Source organism: Gorilla gorilla, chromosome X, assembly GCF_029281585.2.
Source record: "Gorilla gorilla gorilla isolate KB3781 chromosome X, NHGRI_mGorGor1-v2.1_pri, whole genome shotgun sequence".
Classification (NCBI taxonomy): Eukaryota; Metazoa; Chordata; class Mammalia; order Primates; family Hominidae; genus Gorilla; species Gorilla gorilla.
In genome coordinates, this window is record NC_073247.2 from 132,392,224 (window position 1) to 132,397,360 (window position 5,137).

Sequence of the window (5,137 nt, forward strand, 5' to 3'; positions counted from 1 at the left end):
GTCAGGAGATCGAGACCATCCTGGCTAACACAGTGAAACCCCGTCTCTACTAAAAATACAAAAAATTAGCTGGGCGTGGTGGCAGGCGCCTGTAGTCCTAGCTACTCGGGAGGCTGAGGCAGGAGAATGGTATGAACCTGGGAGGTGGAGCTTGCAGTGAGCCGAGATCGTGCCACTGCACTCCAGCCTGGGTGACAGAGAGAGACTCCGTCTCAAAAAAAAAAAAAAATATATATATATATATATATATAAATTTATAAATTTTGTTGGGGGGCACAAACATTCAGTCTCTAGAAGGCTCCTCCTCCTCCATCTCCTCATTTCCTTCCTCTTTTCTTCTTTTATTCCCCTCATTATCCTTCTCTTTCTTTCTTCTTCTGAGTCTCTTTGGGGCTCTACATTGCGGAGTGCTGGTTTGATGGCATCTGGGGTAGCCTCGCCTGCCTCATCCGTTCCATTTAAGGTGACGAGACTCCCCTTTGCCTATGAGTGCCAGGTTTTAATTGCTTTTCAGGTGGCCATTTTCCTGTTTTTTGACCTTGGTGATGGAATGGGGGTGAATTGAGTGTTCGCATTTCCCTAGAGCACCTAGGAGCTCTGGATGCTCATGCTAGGGGTTTGCTGTGGAGTACCCAGAGGCTTCTCAGATCCACACCTCTGGAGCGGGGCTAGTGAGGTGTGACTGGCCAGTGGAGTGATAGGCCTGCATTACTGAGGGATGGGGGTTTCAGGGAAGGAACTGCACAAGATCTCTCATTTAATGCTTACAACGACTCTGTGAGATAAATAGCTGTATCTATCTATTCCTTATTTACTTACTATGAAACTAAGTCTTAGAGGAGTTAAGTAACTTGTTCAAGGTCACACAGTTAGCAAGTATGTGTGTGTGTGGTCTCTTAAATAAAGACCCATGTTTGTCTCCAGAGCCTGTGTTCTTAACCAAGATAGTTTAGGCTAATTTGATGGCAAATCATTAAACTATTTGAATGCTGGTAGTAGCAGACAGGACTTTTCTTGCTGCCAACCATGGGTGTAAGAAGGTTTTTAAGAGATGAATATTTTAGAGATATTATTTTCCCCTCTGACTTGTGTGCCTTTGTGGACAGGGACTGGACCACCTACTGTTCAAATGTTGTAGCAGATATAACTAGGACCCCTGAAGGGAATGGAACAGTTGCCAATTGGATGACAAATTCAAGTCACTGTGTTCTGGCTAACAGAGTCACAGGAAATGCTGAAGGAAACATAACTAGTAGTAGCCAAAGAAGGAGAAACACATTTTGGAGCAGAATTCCTCTCGTTTGCCAATCTTTTTACAAAAGATTTTCCTGATGAAACTCGTCTGGACTTTGCTTCTTGAAAGAGTCAGGAGTGTAGAATGTGGGCATCTGGCTGCCAGCGGGGTCCTGTATCCCACTATTGGAAGGTGCCAGCCAGAGTTCTCCTGTGAATGTAATAATTACCAAGCCATTATTGAAATGGTCTTTAGAAGAAAACTTGTTTAAAGGGTTACATCCTGGGAATTTTTGCTCTTCCAATGTTATTAAAACCTAGTTGCTGTTTTCTCAGTTAGGCAAATGTTAGAGGAAATGAAATATAAACAGAGATTAATTTCTTCTCTCTGACATTTGATTTTCATTAGTTCCAAGTTATACTGTTCCATTTATACTGTGTTCTTTTTATACTGTGTTCCTTCTAATTATCTGTTCCACAAGTTAACGTACATATATTTTTCTTTTGAGATTCATAATGAACTTTAAAATGATGTTTTAAGGACAGAGCTCTGATGAGACCTGACTTTTTTGTTTGTTTGTTTTTATTTACCAAATGACGTATTCTTGAATACACCTTTTTGGGTGGAAAACAGCCACCAAGTTGATTCTTCCATGTAGGGATAGACGTAGTTGTGAAGGAGGCTGCAAAGCTGCCATTGGTGGTTCCCCATGTCTTCAGCCATTTTCTCCAATCCCCGATTCTTGCTTCCAGCCAGCTTGTTACCTTACAATGTGTGCCCCATTGTTATGTGCCCCACCTTCTTTCGCTTTCTTTCAAGAACTTCACCCTTATCAAAATGTCCTTCAGAGTCTTCTACTTTGCCTCCTGGTTTCCTCCTACCATTCTTTTACTTTCATTCTGAACTGGAACTGATTCCTCCTTAATGTTTCTCCTGGTCTGACCCCTACATGACTCTTGTTTCAGTCTTCCTATAACCTACATTGTGCCAGAGGCAACAATAAATATTGAATAAATGAATAGATAGGTGAGTGAATGAATTAATTAATTTGAGGAATTCTGATGATCAAACAGGATGTCAGGTCCTCATTTTTATTTTTATTTTTATTTGTTTTTTGAGATGGAGTCTTGCTCTGTCTCCCGGGCTGGAGCGCAGTGGCATGATCTCAGCTCACTGTAACCTCTGCCTCCCAGGTTCAAGTGATTCTCATGCCTCAGCCTCCTGAGTAGCTGGGACTACAGGTGCATTTCACCACATCCACCTAATTTTTGTATTTTTTAGTAGAGACAGGGTTTTGCCATGTTGACCAGGCTGGTCTTGAACTCCCGACCTCAAGATATCCTCCTGCCTTGGTCTCCCAAAGTGCTGGGATTACAGGCACGAGCCACTGCACCTGACATGTCAGGTCCTTTATTTAATTTACTTAGATTAATTTATTATTTTTTTTAGAGACAATGTCTTGCTCTGTCACCCAGGCTGGAGTGCAGTGGCATAATCATAGCTCACCGCAACCTTGAACTCCTAGGCTCAAGTGATCCTCTCTCCTAAGCCTCCTAAGTAGTTGGGACAACAGGCGAGAGGCACTGCATCTAGCCCCTTTATTGTGTTTATTACTTCTAAATCATTTTAGTATGAAAAATTTCAAATATACAGATGAGTAGAGGGAGTGGTACAAACAGTTCCTGTGTATGTATCACACAGCTTCAATAGCTACCAACATGGAGCCACTCTTCTTTTATTTATACCTGTCTGCTTTTTGTCTGGTCCTTTAGCTGAATTCAGTTCAGTCAAGCAAGTGCATTATGGGTGCTATGATCTGAATATTTGTGTCCCCGAAACTCATACGCTGAAACCTAGTTATCAGTGTGATGGTATTAGGAGGTGAGGCTTTTGGGAAGTGATTATGTCACGAGTGGGACTAGTGCACTTATAAAAGAGGCCACAGAGAGTTAGCTTGCTCCTTGCACCTTGTGAAGATACAGTGGGAGTGTGCCATCTGAAAACCAGAAAGTGAGCCCTCACCAGACACCAAATCTTCCAGTGCCTTGATCTTGGACTTTCTTTTTTCTTTTCTTTTCCTTTCCTTTTCTTTTTCTTTTCTTTCTTTCTCTTTCTTTCTTTCTCTCTTTCTTTCCTTCTTTCTTTCTTTCTCTCTTTCTCTCTCTCTTTCTTTCTTTCTTTTTTTTTTTTTGGAGTCTCGCTCTGTCACCCAGGCTGGAGTGCAGTGTCACGATCTTGGCTCACTGCCACCTCTGCCTCCTGGGTTCAAGTGATTCTCCTGCCTTAGCCTTCTGAGTAGCTGGGATTACAGGTGTGCACCACCATGCCCAACTAATTTTCGTGTTTTTAGTAGAGACAGGGTATTGGCATGTTGGCCAGGCTGGTCTCAAACTCCTGACCTCAGGTGATCCACCCATCTTGGCCTCCTAAAGTGCTGGGATTATAGGCGTGAGCCACCGTGGCCGACCGATCTTGGACTTGCTAGCCCTCAGAACTGTGAGAAATTAATTTCTGTTGTGTATAAGCCACCCACTTTACAGTATTTGGTTATAGCAGCCCAAATGGACTAAGACAATGGGAACATTTTAAAAACCGCTACAGGTATCTGCACTTAATTTAGACCTCCTGCTTGCCCTCTCTATTATAAAAGAGGCAGATTTGTTTGTAACTTTTCCTGCTTCCTTGTTTGGCTCTTGTTTTTTACTTCTACCAGGGGTTCTTAATCTGGATACACAAATCCCCAAGGAGTCAATGGGTAAAAATCAAGGGGTCTATAAACTTGTATGAAAAAAAATACAGCTTCGTTTTCACTAACGTCCAACTAAAATTCTATTATGAACATAAGCAGCGAACCACAGTAGTACGTGTAGTACCTGCAACTTTGAAACGAGTAGAAATCTTTTAATATAAAATTTCAGAAGTTGTAGAGGCTTCAAAGTATCTTTTATGCTAATCACTACTTTGGAATCATAATAGTTACTAGACCTGCCACCAGATCTTGTTATTGGATGTGTCAATAAGGAAACACATACATTACTGTATCACTTATTAATATTTTTATGATTGTACAGAGATATATTTGGTTTCATTTGTAGCTCATTATGTTTTATTTTATATACTTAAATATTATTCTTTTAAAAGAAATTTATAGTTTTTCCTAAACTGTCAAAGGGTCCTATGGCTCAAAAAATATCTAGACACTTTAGTTGATAACACATTTGTATTCCTTATTCTAATTTTGACTTGATGTCTCCCTATCACCCACAACCAGTATAATTTATTACTTGTCTTCTGTGTAATACACAGGAAAGAAGCACCTCTCTTCCAAGTCCTGTATGCAGGGCTAGCTCCCCAGGACCTGCTCCTTTTACTCCCTGCCAGAGCAGGAGCCAGAGCAACCTTTGCTAGCAACCCCAGAAAATAGATTTAGCCAATTACCATTTACTAGCAACAGGAGGGCCTGATGGATGACTTTAATATATTTTAGTTTTCTACTGCTCAAGTAATTCTCATAATTCAGTTGATTTTATATTATAATCTATTTTAGCCACCGACTGTTGGGTAAATATTGAATCCCTGACTCCTGTGTGATTTTGGCAAGCCTAGCCTTGCCCTTGGCATTATGAAGGAAGCAGATTGAATTATGTTCCCCTTCACATTTTCTTTTATCAATCTCCCTCTCTCCTCCTCTTTTTTGTTAATACTTTCTCCCCTTTCTTACTCAGAGACTGTTTCATTCTTTCCAGGCCCAGATCTCTGCTATGCAGCAAGAGATAAATCTACTTGGTCTCACAACCTGAGGGCCTCTGCACTGAATTTACAAGCATGAGGTATAGAAACATCGCACAGATTGTAAGGGGTGGCCATCCCAGTTGTGTGATAAGTCTCTTGTGCCACAGGTTT